The sequence below is a fragment of the Euprymna scolopes genome, chromosome 1 (genome assembly GCF_053919585.1).
Source record: "Euprymna scolopes isolate OS-2025 chromosome 1, ASM5391958v1, whole genome shotgun sequence".
Lineage (NCBI taxonomy): Eukaryota > Metazoa > Mollusca > Cephalopoda > Sepiida > Sepiolidae > Euprymna > Euprymna scolopes.
Genome location: NC_136482.1, coordinates 162928684 through 162949900, shown reverse-complemented (window position 1 = coordinate 162949900; position 21217 = coordinate 162928684). Strand labels below are relative to the sequence as shown.

The 21217-nt window shown below is 32.8% G+C and overlaps 1 non-coding gene across 1 annotated transcript; it reads left to right on the top strand.

Moving 5' to 3' along the window:
* Positions 1-20559: 20559 nt before the first annotated feature.
* On the top strand, positions 20560-20632 carry Trnar-acg (transfer RNA arginine (anticodon ACG)). The gene has a single exon. It is a non-coding gene; the product is annotated as a tRNA-Arg (tRNA).
* Positions 20633-21217: the final 585 nt, after the last annotated feature.

Genomic DNA, 21217 nt, shown 5'->3' with positions numbered 1-21217 from the left:
GGAGAGGTGTGGTTCGGGATTGCATAATGTAGGTATCAATAGTCTGTCATGTCTGAAGGAAACTACCACACACGTACATGTACATATGTGTACACACGCGTATATATACATAGGCACATATACACACATCTTCCTTATATTTTCCTTTCTTCTTATATTATTGGCTCTTCTTTAATAATCTTTATCATTTCATAGTGACCTATATTTTTCTTTTTTTACTATTACGTACATATATACAACCCATGTGATTTATTCTTATATATTATACCTACTTTTAATATTTAATTATTTGTACCATAATATCTTATTCTTCATACTCATTCCATATATAAATGTTATTAGGCCATTTTTTAAATCGATATTTGCATTTTGTATAACTCTGGTTATTTTCCTTTTCTGATGAGAAGTATTTAGCTTCGAAATGTCGTTGCCTAACTTTTTCTCAACTTTTCCCCTTTACTTTAATTTTCCTTATTTTCTGATAATATAATAAATTTATATATCTTTTATTTCTCATCTTTCATTTAATATATATATATATATATATATATATCCATATGTGTATATATATATGTGTGTGTGTATGCATACGTATATACAAACATATATGAACATATACACAGAAAAATAAGAATGACTTACGTAAAACCTGATAAAACTGTAATCTTAGGAAAATCTCCATCATTCCAGAAATTATAGGAGCAAATGAAGTCATGAAAAAGAATTTCAAAAACTACCTGGTAATATATACCCGGCGAACTAAGTGCAAAATCGATTCAAACAATTGCACTTAAAATAACATGTACAATCTTAAAAGATCTCTCAGCTTGAATGCATGAAATAGTGGATGGATGTTTGGCATTCGATAGGATGTATTTTCCCTAGTTAAAAACACACACATACACAAATATATATATATATATATATATATATATATATATATATATATATATATATATATATATATATATTCAAGGGTAATTCTTGGTCTGAAGACGTAATCTCTCCAATAACGGGTGATTACAGAAACATGTATGCACATATGTAGCCATCAATGTTTGTATAAATAAATGTTATATATATATATATATATATATATATATATATATATATATATATATATATATATAAAGGATAAGATAAAAACATAGCTAACAGAAACACTATTTAACTTCCTGCTAAGTTGGGTAATTTAAAAAACTAGAAATGATAAATTCCAACCGAACAGAAATTTTTGAAAATATTATTACAAATTGTTAACCTCATTTTTATAGTGGTTGATTCCCAACATTTCTGCCAACTCTGGCCTTCCTCAGGTGGGTAACCGCGACGACATAGGTATGCTCAATCTCTAAACTGTATCCTCAGTAATTACTGCCTTCCATATTTGTTGTCGTCTTACCACATTTTGGCCAACTAATCCTCTGGCCGGCTTTGGGTAGAATTGAAACCGCTATCGTCAGATAATGCTGACCTAGAACCGTAGAAATTCAATTGTTTCTATCCACAGCGCCGCGGGCTCGAAGGCGATCAATATTGGATTATTTTTCGTGTTATAAATTCAAGTCTCTTTTCTTTTTTTAGGTTTATGTGTTTTGTTAAATGTTGAGAATTAACGACTTATATGTATTTATTTATTATTCAGAAAGTTAAACGAATGATTGGATCAAGTTTTTATAAGCTTGAAGAAATAAAATCTGGCGTACAAAAAAATGTCTTACCCCTTTTGAGCGGCATCCCATTTAGGCGAGTAGCAGTAAATTAACCCTTTCTTAAAAGGGACATAAAAAAAGGTGGAGCGTGGACCTATTAGTAGATAGAAGTACCAGACATCAGTTTGATGAAAACAACTTCACTGTTGGACCGTTTATGGAGTAAGTATCATTTACTAAGATGGTAATATTGTTTACTTGAAGCATCATTTATAACTATCTGAACCCATAGAGATTTTACTGAATGAGAAATATATTGCATCAACAAAATATGTTTCGATAAAGTTGATATTTTTCTGAATAGTGCAAATATGAGTTAACTAGCAGGCCGCCAGGCATTGCTTGGACGTAAAATACGCTTAAATATGATATTTTAATTAATGCAGATTTCGTATTTATTATTATGTTATATTGGACCCAATATATAGTAATGATTTAAAAAAAAAAAGAATAGCGCGTACGCCACCACCGAGAATCGAAACCAAAGCGTTTAGCTTAAGGTTCGCATTTTCCTTTGACGTTAATGCCTGACCTATGAAGACATGTTTGCTACAAGACTAAAAATTAAAACAGAAACGAATAGCTATTACATTAAACATGCATATTCGTAATATCATCGTTCGACTTTTACCTGGCAAATTATATCTCTTTAATTTTCACACTTTTGCACCCATTTTCCCTGACTAAAACCCAAATATCAAGTTTCGCATGGGTTCGAATACCTTATATATTAAGTTTCATGTCTGTAGACCAGAGAAAGGAGTTTAGTAGACAGTTTTTAAACAAAGATATATACACATACATAAATATATATAAAAAGAGCTTTGTGTTTACTATAACCTTTTTACACAAATATTACGTAAGTATAAATCATGTAGAATATCTGCAGGGGTATAATTAAACGTAATAGTTAACTAAAGATGATCATCCCATAAGAAAACCGAAAAAAAATGTGACAGGGTTGGTTAAAAATGAATGTTTCTGTTTAAATAACGATTTCACGATGATACTTGACTTTTTCATTTCAAACTTAACTGCAAGCCTTTATCACCGCACAAGCAGTAATGCCACGGCCACCGAGAGTAAGAAGAAGGCCTGTTAACTGAAAAATGTCTGCAGGCAATGTAGGTAAGATTTGTCAGACTGTCAGTACTATATGAGGGCCATGTGAGAAAGAGCAATAAAACATTTTTAAAAAGAAAAAGGAACACAGTTCGATTACTACTTAAACTGAACTTTATTCAATATAAAATATAAACATTATCTATGTAAAATTAAGTAATTTTAAAGCAATATACAATTTAATACTGATAAAACTGAATAATGAATTTAGGGAACAAACAATTAAAGAAACATTAAATAAATATTTTTTGGCCTTTGGAACAAGATCACAGTGTAGTATCTGTTTTGACGTATGCAGATATTAGTCTAGCTGACCACCCAGCGCTTTCCCGTCGTACAATACGCTTAAATAGGATATGTATGTCTTCGGTCGGTGAAGGAGAAATCTTTCATGACTGAGATTATTTTTGTTCCTATCCAGAGTGCCCCTTATTGGGAAGCTGGATTTTCTCCACAAGATTATATGTTGAAATATTTAAATAACTATTACTTTAAATACAGAAATTATATTTAAAGTTTTGGTTTTCTGTTCTTCTATGTCCATTTTTCCCCCATGTTTTTCATCAAAATGTGTAGCGTATTAGTTGTCTCACAAGCCATCATCAGTGATTGCTCACTGGCAGTAACCTGTGGTGTTCCCTGGAGACCAAGTGCTAAGTCTCCCCAGATTTCCAATGTTCTCCACCTTTTGACCACTTGAGCAGATGATTGCATGTTATCGCAACAGCCGTTGTCACTGATTTCTCGTTGGCATCGGCCATTGGTGTTTCCTGAGGTTTAGGTGACAAAATGCCTCCCCAAGGTACCAGATTTGAACTGCACACTTCCAGTGGAGATTTGGTCAGTACTCTCCCACCTCGGTCTTTCCATCCTCCCTGACCCTTCACAACTAGTTGGCGTGGTGTGGCGCCAGTCAATGTCATCTACACCAGTTTTTTTTAATTATTATTATTATTATTATTATTATTATTATTATTATTATTATTATTATTATTATAAGGGTGCTTGTGCAGTGTACGCACGTGTATTTTAAATATTATTTTCAAGTTAAATTAAATTTTTGGGTTGTATTACCGTACACATAGATTCGAAAAAGTTGTCAAAAAACAAATATATTACAAATAAATGATATCAAAGGCAAGATAAGTTACTCTTCTACATATCTTGAAAGGTTTTTAGTGGTTTTACTCACTTTAAAACGTGTAATCGCTTCGAAAATCATACAATGTTTATCGATATATTTTAAAAAGAAAAATGTCGGTATGTTTGGTAGAAAAGTAACTTATCTTGCTTTTGATAACATTTATTTGTTATATATTTGCTTTTTGACAACTTTTTCGAATCTATGTATACAGTAAAAAAAAACTCGTTATGTAAATTATTTACAGTTAAAATGCTATACAAAAAACAAAAAAAATTGAAGTTTTAAATATATAGAAATGAATTACGCCCGGTGCTAAAATATTGAAAATTCACCGATCGTAAAAAAAAAACTGTCGTGAAAAATGCTAACTTTAAAACATTTGGAAATACTCAGTGAAAAGTTTTATTTATTATTAAAAGAACGGACTGAAAAATATAATATAAAAGTTGTTTGCTTTGCAGTAAAATAAATAAATAAATAAATAAAATGAAAAAATAAATGTTCAAACACGAATTCACTTACGATATTTTGATTAAAATTCTCCCAAATGTGCAATTATTTTCCGAATTGAGAATTGTTCTTTTTCTTTAGAACATATATGGACAATCGGTAACACATATTAGTAGCCATATTTTTTTATGTCTGTTAGCATGACCACGTAGTTGAATACCGGAAGCTGTCTATACCTACGACTTAATTAGGAAGTGACGTTAAGCTGTCATATCCATCGGCCTTCTTTCTCGGTAGCCACGGTAATGCCAGGCATATAAAAATCAACAGTAGTTCTTTTGATATGACATGGGCGCGTTCGAAATGAATTAATATTTCTGTTTACGGCACAACTGAACCATGATACTTGACTTTTACATTAAAAGATTCGAGCCATTATATATATATATATATATATATATATATATATATATATAAATACTTTCATAAAATAAATAGGTTCTCTACAATGGAATGCAGACTACAATATATTGTGAACTAAGTCAGTGCGAGGAGGCATGTGAAACTTCCTTCCAGTACAAGGGTCTCTCAAGTAGAGCAGGCAATCAATTGATTTCGTTGAAAAACTATCAATTTTACCCGTTTTGATGATAATAAAATGCAGGAGTATGATACGTTCGTTGATCATAACGTGTTTTTTTTTTTTTTTTTTTTTTTTTTTGCTAATAATTTGTAGTGTTGGGACGATTAATCGGAATCAAAATCGGGAATTGGAAAAATCAGAGCTTTTGGGGGTATCGGAATCAGGATAATTTAAGTCTATTTTTCCAATGCCAAAACCGACCCCTTCAATTATCTATTTTATTTTTTTTATATATAAAACGTCTTCCACTGCTTGTAGCAATAATAAAACTATGAATATTTATTGATTTAAACTTCCGGTAAGACTAAAATATAAAGATTACACCCTCACACGTGTTTTTACGATTGAGAAAATACATGCATATTTAAGATGCGTTTTTACAGTAATCGGGACAGAATAACAACTTTATAGTAGAATATTTAGAGATTTACAAAGAATCGGAATCGGAATCGGTAATTGTATCGAAATCGGGAAAAAATATTGGAATCGTCTCATCACTTGTAATTTGTTAGATGCAGGAATTGGCATTTTAGTTTCAGAAATTATCTCACACAATATTGTTTGCATATAACGAGATGTATTTTTTGTAGCTTTTTAATAAAAGCGACCGGCAAACGAAACTTCTAAAATAGTTGACAAATTATGTGTAATCAAACGTGGGTCAGCAGCAATTACATTCAACGTCTGCTTCGAAGAATTATTAACATGACTTCAATAATTAATCTGAGTTTGAAACTTTCCATATCCTTTTTTGTATTTTAATCCATCAGATCAATTTTAAAAGCAATTAAAGTCTTTGCGATTAAAGTATAAAGCGACTCTAAAAAGAATCGACGGATTTGATCACAAATGTGGTCAATCTCTCCCCAAATCTATCATAATGAAATAATCAAGACTCCCCAGCCAACACATCGATTTCCACAGGTTCGAATCGTATCACACCTTTGTCTTTATCTGCTAGTTTTAATCTCTGGGTTTTTTTTTCAATCTTCAAATCCCAGTAAATGTTCGATGGTTGGTCGCTGTGTGAGTCGTCAACGCTAGGAGGTCTGTTGTCTTCATCAGTTTCTCTGGAAAAAAAACGTCTGTAATGTGTCAAACACTAATTGTAATTGCATTTCGCCTCCGTCGTATCACTTTCCAATCGCCAACAACGTCCGCCCATTGTTGACATGTTGAGAAAACAAAGAAAACTACACGGAATTAACCGATTTTATTAAAAACGTGATTAGCAGAAAGAAAAGAAACAAGAAGGAACTCAACACAGAATCACACACACCCATCGACAAATGTGATTTGAAGCGGAAACTGAAAAAAAGAAAATAAAACATCTGGTACAATGAATTGCTTATTTTAATTGTTCCACACAAATGCAATCGAGACTTTGCGTTTAATTAAAACTCCAATTAACATAAAAACGAATTTTGTTTATTTAAACAATAGCATGTTTTAAAATGTACTGATATTTTTTTAATGAAATTAAAACGGTTTATATGCCAATCAAACCATACTGCCACTGATAAAACTTAGTTTTTTAAGACTTTATTAATAATAAAGACCAATGTGTATTTATAAATAAAGGTACTAGTGCACTTATTGTTCCGTGCTGAAATAATTACGCTATTATTTAAAAAGCCTTTTTTTAACATGGGGAGGGTGTTTGTACCTATTCTGTACTTTAACCTTACAATTGATTGAAAAAAAAAAGCATATCATAAAACTTTAATTAAACTTGGAAATACGATTACAAAATAGTGCGGATCAGTAAGTGCATTAGCGCCTAAATAAGCATACATCGCAATAGTTAGTGAAAAAAAAACGCGTACCTATTTTTAGCCCCGGGAAAAACGGTTTAGAGTGGTGAAACGAAGCAGGAAATGGAAGATACATGTTCCACTGTAAATGCCAAAGTTAGTTTTGTTCTTTTTGTTTTTATGTTATCCAAAATTATAAGAATGGAAGATGACGTTCGTTAAGTGGTTATCGACATGGACTAGGAGTTCCAAGATCGACTCCAATTAGATCCATGAAACAACTTTCACTTAGGATGTTGGTAATCTTCACGAAACCCCTCGTACTCGATGTCTTTCTAGAAAGAATGCTAAAAAAAATATTGGGGAAACCAATGTCAACAATAAAAACATGATTCATACGAAATGATGATGAGAATTATAATTTACAAGCTGGCCGCTTGGCGTTGCCCGGTCGTACAATACGCTTAAACATTATATTTTGATTCATGCAGATTGCGTATATATTATTATAGAATTAATTCTCTATTTCTTATTATTAGGTATATGACAACAGCATATTGTTTTCCTTGTTTGCATTCTCAGGTACATATCCATTGATATCTTCTGTTTTTATGTAGAGTGATGTGGTTCCGAAGTGCTTGTATACTTGCCCGATTCGGATATCTACACAACTATGCGGATTACCCAATATATAACTTGGACCTTATCACCAAACGGATGTAAAGAACACATAACATGGATTTTACCAAGCAAGCTGGATCTAAAAAAAAAACTTTCATATCCTTTTTCTGCAAATCCTCCTGCTACAGGACTTCTGATAAATTTATTATTGTGACTTTGATTTTCCATGTCTCACTGACTTTAGCAAATAGGGTGCATACCTTTATAAGTATTTGCTAATATTTTTTCTCCTCTGATGAGATGGTAGACATCGAAACCCTATAGGTTAAGGAGATTAATTTTCTAAAGCATGCTTTGTCTTGCTAAGAATAATAAAAATTCTTTGATATGAAACTCAACACCTTCATTTCATTTCAATGAGAGTTTGTTGAAATTCATTGAATTAAAATTTGATTTATTTACTCTATCTTGCATATCGAGCAATTCTTGTTTGGATGGGATAACTTATAGAATATTACAGCCAGTAATATTTTGTAAACCTTACAATCTCACGTTTCCATAACAACTGATTGTTAAATAAAAACTATTCTGAAGTGTATATATATACATATATATATATATATATATAAATAAGGAAGGGTTCAACATAAGGTCAACTGGGTCTTTGTTCTGTAAGTGCCTGCCAATTAGCTGATTAGGAAGGAAGCAGTGGAAACTAGGAAGCTGATAATAGAATATGCGTATATAAATACGGGAGACTACAGCAACTCTTCGCATAAGCCTGACGAGTCCTAGTGTGGATGAAGCGCGGAATCTTCTGTGTAGCTTAATTGCCATATATATTTTTCTAACTTACTATATATATATATTTATATATATATATATATATATATATATAAATTTATGTATTTAAATCTTATGATTTGAAAAAGTAAACCTTTTCATATAGAATTCTTTATTGTTTGAAAACAAGGAATACAATTGAATAAATATATTTCTTAACCAATGAGTTTTCGATGTTATTCATCTCCTCAGAGGAAAAATATTACCAAACGCATTTATTGGTTTATACCTTATTTTCTAAAAACAATAAAGATAGAAAATTTAAGTTTTTAACCTTTTAAAAACATTTTAGATGTATACAATAAGGGAAATTGAAATTGAGGCAAAAAAAGGATATTGTACTTCAAATCCCAAATGAATGTTAAATCTTGAAATGGAAATTCCTGTTAGTAAGGAGGTAAAGAGATCCAACGCATCTTGTAATCCTTTCAATGTATTAGGTTGTCATCAAAAACAAACATATTTTCTTCGTTTCACCGCTAGCTATCCGGCAAAGATTTATGTATGTTTATATATATTTTGTTTGTGTTTTATATATATATATATATATATATATATATATATATATATATATATACTTCAGAATAAAATTATTCCAAATGTATTCTTTGTCTAATAAAAGTCTTTAGATTTGAAATTTAACCATTTCACGTCATAATTTTTAAAATTTATTGAATGAATAAAATTCTATATACATATATATATATATATATATATATATATATATATATATATATATATATATATATATGAAATAAAATCGAGGTGGAGGTCCTTCCACCTCCACTTTATTTCAAATCGTCGGATTTAATCCAGCTCAACAATCACATATATATATATATATATATATATATATATATATATATATGTATATATATACATACATACATACATACATACATACATATATATATATGCATACATATATATATATATACATACATACATACATATATATATATATATAATCACTGGATTTGCATACCAGTAGATATATGTGATTTATTTTTCTGAAATGTATATATATATATATATATATATATATATATATATATATATATATATATACTTCCGAAAAATAAAATTAAATATATCTACTGGTATGCAAATCAAATCCAGTGATCATATATATGTATATATATATATATATATATATATATATATATATATATATATATATATATAAACTTCATTTACTCACATACAATTAATATACGAAAGTATAGATTTATGCGTAAACTTATTTATTTCAAAAGTGCTCAATACGTAGGTAGAGCTAGTTAGTAATTTATACACATAAATATATATATATATATATATATATATATATATATATATATATACCTTTTAAGTGGAGAACCTCTTCTATAGGTCATAAAAATGCGTGTCTTTTGCTGAGCCCATGGCTAACATCATTTAAAATAATAAGAAAAAAAGTGCAATAACAATGTAATCAATGATCAGAATCCCTTAATATTTTATTTCTCGTCTCTCACACACTATATGATTACATTTAAACCTCCTATATGAGGTTAAACGGTTTTAAAAAATAACTGCAAGTGAACTAAATCAGCGCAATCGTTAAAGAGGAAGACCCGTCTCTTTTACTCCCTACGTGCCATTTCGAACTTCTGCCCATGCCTCAACTTCCTGTAACACGTCTCGCTTGTTCTACTCTCACTTCTAATATAATTTTACATTCACTTAAGTAATTATAATATAATACCGTAAATTTCAAATCAAACCTAATTTTCATACACCTGCATCTAAATATTGTTTAACCCACTGGCATCATTTCGGTCTGCCATTATTTACAGAGAGTGTACACTAATTGTTATTATATGATTAAAGTTATAGTTTTGTATAAACGTTGTAAAGTATACATGCCAATCACAGTATCTTAATGGAAATTATTGGCGAGAGTAATGGTCTTTTGAATTAGCATTGTGCCTCCAGGAAAGGGCCATTGAGAAAGACGCGAACAATAGGTTTAGGTAAGTGAATATCAAGAACGTTTGTCGCTATTTACCGACTGTTAAGTTAGACAGTCTGTAGTCCCGCGTTAGGTCGCCATCTTTCCCCATCCGTTGCCTCCCTTCAGTCTCAATAAACAAAGGCTACTCCCTTCGGAACCTGGCCTTTTGGCCAAGATAAGTGTAGTATCTGTCCCGCAGATACTGCAAGCAAAGACCATATGTGGGGGAAACCCGATATATAAGACCTTGGTCAATGTAGGGGCAACCCTTCATACCAATTGTCACTATCCAGCTCCCCTACTCCCCGGGGAATTGGTCCCCATTTCCCCTTCACTCCTCACTTTAAAAATCGGCCTTGTGCCTAATTTGCTCAGTGGGGGAGCAAATAAATACCTCAAAGTGTAGTATCTGTTCTTCAGATGCGGCACTTCCATTTCTCGTTCTCTTTCAGTGGAGGAGAAATCCTTCACGACTGAGACAATTTTTATTTTTGTACCTTTTCTCCACGTTAAAAAAAAACGACCCTGGTGTCTCTGTCCCGTGGGGAGGCATTGTAAATAGGTACTCCCTTAAGGACAGCTGCGCATGCAATTGTGAGGTAAGGGTATCGCAATCCACAACCGCACATCTCCTGAATCGGCACTGTTTCAGTTCTGTGGCAAGGAGAAGTCCAGGACGACTGGAAACAATGCCGAGGTAAGCAGAGAGCACACACAGCATCTGGAAGTCCCAAATGGTCACTAATTTTTTACTGAACAGGTTCAACATTGCTTAACTTCGGTGATCCAGCGAGAAACGATGTGTCAACATGATTATGCTGTATTTCCTTATCACGAGGGTATTAACCGTCGGGATTTTTGAAATGGTTAGAAGAGTCCATTTTACATCGAGTCCAAATCATATTGAAACATTTCTGACCATTAATACAAACAGTTGTCTTTTCTCCTTCATCCTTACCTGTCGTCTCGTACTTCCGGCCATTATTCAACTTACTTCAACTGATACCTTACATCTAATGGAATTTTACATACTCTTGCGTAATTTAAAAAGTACAGTAGAACCCCGGAATACGTTGGTCCTAGGATACGTTTTTTTTTTTCAGGTTACAATGTGGAATGCGATGTTTTTCGGTCCCTGATTACAGTATATACCCCGCCCCACGGTGGTATTTGTAATATTATATCATTACATGTGTATGTATTATATACTGTACTGTATTTTGTTACTAATATTAATGCCGTGTCCCGGGGTTTTACTGTATGTGAGATTATTCCTAATTAAACTCAATTTACATGCACCTTCGTCTAAATATATCAGTCTCAGAGATTATGCGTGACTTGCATAATGGACTTGATAGCGGTTCTCTTACTTAGTGGTGGCAATCTCAAATCCTATCGTATCTATTTGACTCACTAACACACACATTCAGCTAACAACTATGTTGAGCTAAAATTGTTGGCAAAACAGCAATTTGTCTTTAATTAATCGTATAAAACCAATCCTATCTGATATGTATTGTTTTGTACGGTAAACAAACTGAAAAATAGCTGATTAGACGCAATTAATCTGATTAAAGGAACTTAACGGCTCAAGTTTCCATAATCCGTTTAATTAGATTGTTGATATGGTTAAATTTTAGGTATTGCTAGATAGATTCTGTAGGAATGGCTCTGATAAGTATCGAAAATCTTTAATCGGCAAATTCAATTACAAAAACTAACATCAAAAGTGTGTTTGAGAAATTTTATCAACGCATAAGCAGAACGGTGCAGCATATAAAAGTACCAATAGTTTGTTTGATAAGATCAGAGCGAGTTGAAATGAATGTCTCTGTTTGAAACACAATTGAGCCATGATACTTGATTTTGTTCATTTTAAACTTTAATTCAAACCATTGCATAACAATATTTTATAAACTCAGCGGTCGGTTCTTTGATAAGACTGAGGCGCATTCAAAATGAATATCTCTGTTAACCATTGAACTATGATACTTGACATTTGAATTTTAAACTTTAAGTCAAGCCATTATATATATAAAAAAAATCTTATAAAATAAACAGCACGGTCTCTACAGTGCAATATAGACTACAATGTATTGTGGATTAAGTAAGAGCGGGAATGCACGTGAAGTTAAATGTGGAACATTAACTGACATTTATTCAATCCTGGACAATGTTGGCCCATCTTCCTTGAAAGTTAATTTATATAAGATTCTGTTATTTAATATTTTTATTTACTCTATATAAATAAAATATGCATACATTGACATATGCAGATATTAGTCTAGCTGACCACCCGGCGCTTTTCCTTCGTAAAATACGTTTAAATAGAATATTTTAATTCATGCATATTTACTAATCATTATTATAGTGTCAGTTCTTTATCGATCATTAACTATTACATTGTACCCAATATATAGTATCCATTTCAAAAATAAAAACAAAAAAATATTAATTCAGTTCTGGGACCGAAATCAAAACATATAAGACTGCAACCTTAGTCGTTACCGTTTGAGCTATCGTCAGAGAAATAAGAAATAGTCAAAAATTAACCGACTTTAATGTGTGTATATATATATATATATATATATATATATATATATATATATATATGCACACGCGTACAAATAAAACATTTAGTCGACTATTGCCTGATACGTTCTGTTTTTACAAATGTTGACTCCTCAGCAAATATTTTTATCGGATATAAAACAGAAGACAACTGTCCACAAAAAATGCCATCATTTGGCTTGCCCCGCGCCGCTCTGTGATCTTGCATCTCAGAGAAGAAGCACTTTGAATACAAAAGAGACAGACAGACAGAAACGCTGTCAAAGTGAGTTTTATAAATTAGATTTTGTCATGGTTATAAGAAATTGAGATATGAGTGGAAATATGGTAAATATATTGAAAAGAAAACTAATTAACTTTATCTTTATATAGAGTATATAAACACCTTTATAAAATTCTTAAAATATAAACAACTTAAGATTTAACACCTTATTCAGCCTCAATTTTTAACCTCTGCGGACCTGTCAGTAGTTGCCTCTTCCACCATAGCACGAAAGAAGAGGAAGAAAACCTGTCTGTATTTCTTGAAAAAAAAAAACGACTATTCGAAAATTTGAAAAAGCATTTCAATTTCATTTTAATGAATTGATATGTTTATTAAAATCAATATTTTCACTTGACTGATCTTTTCAACCGTTAAATCTTAAATTCTTTGTATCGAGTGGATTTCCTCAGATCATTTTCTTAATTCTTTTTCTTCTAATTTTGAAAATGTTTTAAAATAATTTAATTGTGTATATAGCATGGAATATATATATATATATATATATACGATGGAATGGAATACTGCGGCCATATCTGGGCAGGAGCTGCTAAAAACAGCCTATCCTGCCTTGACAGAGTACAAAATAGACTTCGTGGCTTAGTGGGGGATATCCTTTTCTCTGCCCTGCAACCTCTCTCCTACAGAAGAGACGTTGTGAGCCTATTCTTGTTTTATCGTTATTTCCAAGGCAGTTGCTCGTCTGAACTCCAATCTATGTTCCCCCCTCGCCAATCTTTCACGAAAAACACCCGTTTAGCTGAATCCACTGTGAAAAGTTTCCCCCACTCTTTATCTGTGCCTAAATCAAAACGTAGATTCCATGAGCAAAGCTTCTTTCTTAGAACTGCACGCCTGTGGAACTCTGTTCCGTCTGCCTGCTCCCACCTGACTACAACCTGGATGTCTTCAAGTCCAACGTCAACAAATTCCTAATGAACCGCCCCCTTAAGTAAACACTTCATCAAATCTCCACACTAACGTACTGTACTTGCAATAATCCTTATCCCTGAGTGGCTTCCGGGCCTTGATATGTGGTGACCACCATGTAAAAAAAAAAGAAAATTTCTGCGATTATCTTTTAAATAGACCCAACATTTGACTGTAAATTGTATATTTATATTTTGAATTATTTTAAGAATGCTTTTAATAAAGAAAGTGGCTTATATTTAGAAGAAGTATATATTTAAAATATATATTTAAAATATATTTAAAAATATATTAAAAACATATTCTTTAAATGTATTTAAAATATACTTTAATATATTTTCATATATATTAAAATATATCGTTATATATATTTAAAAATGTATTTAAAATATATTAAAACATATATTTAAAAATATATTCAACACATGTGTGGACAACTATGGTTGTGATAATAAAGACACCTTCTTAATCTAAAGTCATTAAAATAGCGAAGCTTCTGTTCAGTCTTAAGAGACAATGGATACCCTGTATGGGTAGCTACGCGTGATATTGCGAGGCAAGGATTGCGTAATCTCCAACCACACCTCCCCTGAATCGGTATTTCTTAGGTCCAGTTGCGAGAAGAGGCCCAAGATTGACTAGAAACGAAGCAGAAATAAGCGAAAAGCACTTACAGCACCGGAAATTCCCAAATAATCACCCATTTTAGCACTGACCAGGCTCAACGTTGCTTACCTTTAATGGTCTGACGAGAACCGGTGTTGCAACGCGATTATACCCTACTTCTAACGGCATGGTTATAGAGCTTCAAGTTTTATTTTATAGAAACGATAAAAACATTGAGTTATGGTTATTCAAATTCCAGTCATATTTTATAAAAATGATAACTGATTAACAGGAGACATTTGAAACATGGCGGTGATATGCACTCTCTAGGGTGCTGTTCGCGTTTTGTTTTATTTCATAATGTGCGAAACGGTAATTAAAATTCAAATGAATCTGTCTAAATTATCTTTTTTAAACACACTTCTCTTTAATCGGAACTGCTTGTGTCTAGTGGGAAGGAGCGGCACAAGACTGATTGCAAACAGTGCCGATATAAGCGGAGAGCACATATAGTACCTGGAATTCCCAAATGCTCACCCAAATTTTAGCACTGGCTTAACGTTGCTTACCTACAGTTATCTGACGGGAACCGGTGTGGCCGTATATCTAAAGGCATGGTTATATAGCTTCTATTTATATTTTATAGAAATGAGAAATGACTAAAAGGAGATATTTGGGCCATGGCGGTGATATGCACTCTCTAGGGTGCTGTTCGTGTTTTGTTTTATTTTATAATGTGTGAAATGGTAATTAAAATTCAAATGAATCTGTCTAAATTATCTTTTTGACACCATTGTGAATTAATCATTTCTTATCGGGTCCGATATCGTCACTTCACATTCTTCAACGAGCGAAGTTTCACCGAGAATTGGCACACGCTTTTTGGGTCTATAAACATGGTTAAATTAAAAGCGAACCTATCAGAAGGAACCAAGTAATTCCTTAGCAAATGTAACTAACGTAGTCTTCATGTTTAGCGTATGAAATAAAGAGAAAGAAAAGATGCGTGATGGAACTCATTTTTACGATAGGTCTATAGACTATTATTCTCATCTTGGGTGTTATTTGCACAATGTTTCGGTTGCTGCAACCTGCGATCTTCTTAGCGTGTTAACAACATGCTTCTTTTCCTACTAAGGAAAAATAGGGTTGGCTCTGCGTTACAAGAATTCGAACCATCTATAGACATTTTCGCCCGTTAAAAACTTACAAAAGTTATGGCTCGTCGACTTAGAACGAGTGTTTTATTCAAAACTTCTACAGTAAATGTGGTATCATCGTAACTAATCCCTATTAATACATTACTGCCCATAAAACAGATACCATATTACATACTTCGCTGCAGTTTATAACAGTGGTCCATAAAATATGTCAGCCAGATCGGCTGAGTAGTTTCCTAGAAATTCTCTTTGTATATGTAGTAGTGTAATGACAAATCCCAATTAATCTCTATTTATCCCTAAACGAATATCATCAAACGAATAGATAATACTTTGTTCGAAGCACCGTGTCATAACAATGATATGTGCAAACATTTACCCAGATCTGTTCAGTAGTTTCCGAGAAAGAGTTTAATATGCAGACAGACAAACAAACAGACAGAGCAATAAAAATATTATATAAACATATTTAAACATCTATATAAAACTGAGTTTATAAATGTATGTGTTCCCATTGTTTTTTTTTTTTGTTTTTTTTTAGCGCGTGTGCAGTTTATATACCGTGTTGGCATCATAACGAATTTACATAGAAAACCATTATTATTTAGGGAGAAAGGCCTTTTTAACCATGCTGTATTTTTATCTAACAATTTAATAAACGGGCCATATCGGTGGGGCATTAAAATACACCGAGTGCCCCCCCTGCAGAGGGTAAAAGTCCCTCAATGGGGGTCCTGGATATGACCTTAAACTATATCCAGTGGTGAGGCCCCAGCTTGTGGGCTTTGGGGAGTGTGGAGCCACCCTTAAATTACCATTGCTCCCAGGTCCACTCTGACCCGGAGTGGTAGTACCTGTTAGGGTTCCAACTATGGGTTGAATAGAAACCGATTTGAAAACAACAAATATATTCTATTAAAAAATTTTTCTTCAAAATCTTTGGATTCGCCATTACATAACCCGAAAAAGGTTGATATGCCGTAAAACACTAACCAACCAACCAACCAACCAACCATTTAATAAACGAAAAATACAAGAAAAATTGTTGTTAACTTTTAAAAAAATCATATCTTAAAATTACATGGTCCATATTTTGCTGAAGTACGAGTATTTTCCTATACACTTTATTAGCACAAAATATAGGGTGCTCTAAAATTCTTGGGCGCATTTTAACATGTGAATATCTTAAGAATTATTAAGGATATAAAAACGCATATGGTATATTAATAAAGATTGTAATCCCAAGTGTTTCATGGATTCTCAAAAATGTTCAATGTGAGAACCATTACCCGCACGACACGCATCAATAGTCCAATCGATAATCCAATTCTTGCCAAACGCGTCCCAGTAATATCCCGCATAATCATGTTGGCACACCGGTTCCAGTCAGATCACCGAAGTTAAGCAACGTTGAGCCTGGTCATTACTAAAATGGATGACCAATTTGGTAATTCCAGGTGCTGTATGTAGGAGGACGTCGACCCCTCTTTGCAAAAGTTGCAAAAACCTAACGTCGTCATCTCCTCTAACAGGGGATATACATGCGACTGGGGACCGCTTGTGAATTTCATACCCCCATGAAACTTCCTCCTTCGGAGGAATCTGGTTAAACCCGAATAGAGTTGGTATTGACTGCACAAACGCGTCTCAGTATTGCGTTGTAAATGGTTGCAAGAGCTTCTGTTATTCTGGCCTTCAACTCATCCACGTCTCTTGGAATAAGAGGAACTTATGCAAGTCTTTTTACAAATACCCGCAAAGAAAAAAATTCGCAGGGTGTGAGATCTTGGGATCTGGGAGACTAGAGCATGAGATCGTGATCATTTTGCCCAGATTATTTAATTATTTGGTAGTGTTATGCTAAGAAAACCGTCTAACCATGAGATTCCAATGTGGTCGCGCCCCATTCTGTTGGAAAATGAAGTCATCAAGAACTTTCTCACTCAAGCAGATATGAGGACTTGAAATGTGCCCAAGAATTTGGAACTCCCTGTATAAGCTAAACTATTTCCTTTGGTTTTGTTATTAAGTTATTTTTATACAAATCCTTTTGCATTCTTCTGCTTAGCCCAAGGTTACAATACTCCAAACTTCTAGACTTCTGCTGTCTATTACTCTCAGCCTCTACCCTCTATTTTATATATCTCGCCTTTTGATTTCTTCCTCTGTGTATTTATCGTCACACACCCAATTCTCCTTCGCTGTTTGTCAACAGTCGGACTAATATAAATAGCTATAAAACAAGATTGAACTATTTCATCATTAATAATAGGAAATATCACCACAGTTATTAATATTATTTAACCAAAAAAAAGGATAAAGAGAAAAAAGGGATAGGAAAAGATATCGAACAGAAGGACTGATTGAGGGTCTTTTAAATTTTATGAATTTTTTCCTGATCAAACAATCTAACCCGAGCACACTTGATGACGGAGCGAGTAAGATTGTTTTACCAAACAAAATCCTACATATGCTACAAAACTGTCTCTTAAATAGGCGTTTCAATGATATTTTTGAATTATTAAATCACCGTCCAAATTATATCTACTACTTTTATACAGTTAACAATCAGCAGTGTTAAAGACGTATCAGACATTGCGTCACGAATAACCTCTAGGTTTGTTTTACAAGCACGTTGGTACGAAAAAGTGTTAAAAACAAATATATAACAAATAAATATTATCCAAGCCAAGACTACCTGAAAAAAACTTTAGCTTTTTACTTACATTGAAACGTGTATTTTGTCGGTCCGAAAAATAACTAGTTTTGGGCGTTAGCCAAATCACCGCAAATAGGCACTTAAATATTTGAATTCTTGATAATGACTGAAAAATTAAAAATGAAAAATACTGTTAGAATCGCACGCAATATATGTCACAGTAGCATTTATTGGATGGGTTTCTAATAGTGTTTTGGTTTTATTTTTATTTTAAAGTTTTTTTATGGAAACTTAAATCATTTAGTTGACGATTGGGAGGGGGCACTTTCTTGTGATATATTTCTTTTTTTTATCGTTTTTGTTTGTGTATCCATATGTATTGTAAAAGATATCTTAATCTGTCCTTTTTAGTTAAAAATCAGGGTTTTAAATCGATGCCGAGTAAATTTTTACTTCTTCTATATAAAAACATTCACAACATAACAATACAACAGAAAACTCGCCCCATAAAAAATCTATAAACGCAATATGAAAATAACATAAAAACTTTAGAAATCTATATATATAAAAGCGGAAATGTGTGTGTGCGTGTGTGTGTGTGTGTGTGTGTGTGTGTGTGCGCGTGTGTATTTTTGTGTATGTCCGCCAAAGGTTTTTTTTCACCGGGCTTCTCAGTCGGCTCACTCCTTCATAAAACTTTTTACATAATGTCTAAATTATAATATCTACGAGTTATGACCGGGGGTCGCGACTATTTTTAATTTGCTCGACTTTTACTATCTATTTTCAAGATTTTTTTCGATCGCCGATTTCCGATTATAAAAACAAAGCGAAAACTGGCTTGCAGCTGCGTCATACTTCAAGATCAAACATCACAGGACTTAACTTTCTCGCACCTGTCAATTTCACTTTATAATAGTTAACGCAAGACACTTTTCATCTCCTCTCCCCTCGTGGCCGAGATGATTGATTCGCAGGGTTTTTTTTTTTTTGCCATTTTGTTTCCACCTTTGCGTCAAGGCTTCGGGGTTCAAGCCTACCTTCCTACTAAAAGTTTTTTTTTATTCTTTTACACCTCCAAACAGTCGGCCAACGTTTGTTTTTTAAACAGGATTGTTTTGATCTAACCCATCCCCAACACACACACCTCCAAAAACCTGGGTAATGCAGAGTACCCCCGCTAGTGTAATATAAAAGATAACATTACAAAATTAAAACGTAATATAAAAAAAATAAGTAAAAAAATTAGAAAGGTATTATAAAAAATGGCATACAATTTTAGAAACGTAATATAAAAAAATAGTTAATTATATGTCTGCTTCACCGAATCGATTATTAAATCCATTTAAAGAGTTCAAATGCAAAACGCGATAAATCCAATTTGTTTAAATCGAGGCATTGCAAAATAAAAGAACGAATATATTAAATACTCGCTTGACGCCCGGCGTTGCCCGGTCGTACAATACGCTTAAACATGATATTTAATTCATGCAGATTACGTATGTATTATTATAGGATTAATCCGCTATTAAATATTATATGTTACCAGTAATAATTTGCCCGGTCGACTAATTCGAAAAAGAAAATTAAAAAATTAAAATAAATATAATATGTACTAGTCCACTTATTGATCCGTTCTGAAATAATAACGTTATTATTTAAAAAGCCATTCTTAACATGGGGAGGGGAGGGCATTTTATAACTATTCTATGCTTCAACCTTACAATTGAATAAAACAACATATCATAAAACTTTAATTAAACTTGGAAATACGATTTATAAAATAGCGCGGATCAGTAAGTGCACTAGCACCATAAATTAATATTATTTTCCCGTCTTGGGATCACTCGCCTTTAAAAATAAAATGAACCTCTCGACCCAGCTCTAGACGAGTGATGGCGAAACCGGACAGCTGACCTCCTATTTTTTTAGATCATGAATATCAAAACATGACTTTTCCTCATAATTGCAATATTTTATTAACTGTACTATTAATAAAATTCTAAATGTTTATTTATTTATTTATTTATTTACGTGTGCCTATATACCAATAAAACTTTCGAACAGATGCACAGAATTGAAAAAGTTCTTTTTAAGCATACGGACAGGACTTGTGGTGCAATGGATAACGCGTCTGACTACGGATCAGAAGATTCCAGGTTCGAATCCTGGCAAGTTCGTAATAATTTTAACCGTTATTTTATCCGACGTTCACCCATTATCCTTATCCTTAGGGTGTATTTGTTATTTTTTTTCAGTGATTTTGTTTTGTGCATATGAGAATTTCCCATAGTCCGAGTTCACAAGGTAAACTTTGATGGTAAGAATCTGTTGAGTGCATTTGATTTTGTGTTTGGCTCGGCGTTGTGTGTGCCGAAGCGGCACAGCCGCTAGTTATAAATATTCTAATAAGAAAAGTCATTAATTATTGATGAATGTGATTTTTAGCGATAATTTATAATATTTTGTAAGTCACTGATTTAGTGATTAAACGAGTAAATTTCATGTTTCTGAAGTTTTACATGAGGATGTGTTATTCGCATTTTGTTTTCGATATTTCGTACTACTGTTCTCATCTTAAATGTTATTTTCACAACGTCTCGGTCGATGTAACCTCCGATCATCTTTATATACATTATGTCGATCCCGCGATTTTTGGTTTGTCGAAGTCGGGAATATACTCGGAATTTCGCATGGAACCCTTTATTTAACCCACGAGGGTAGCATACTCTTGTTTCGTCAGTTCATGATCGGGTATAAGTCCC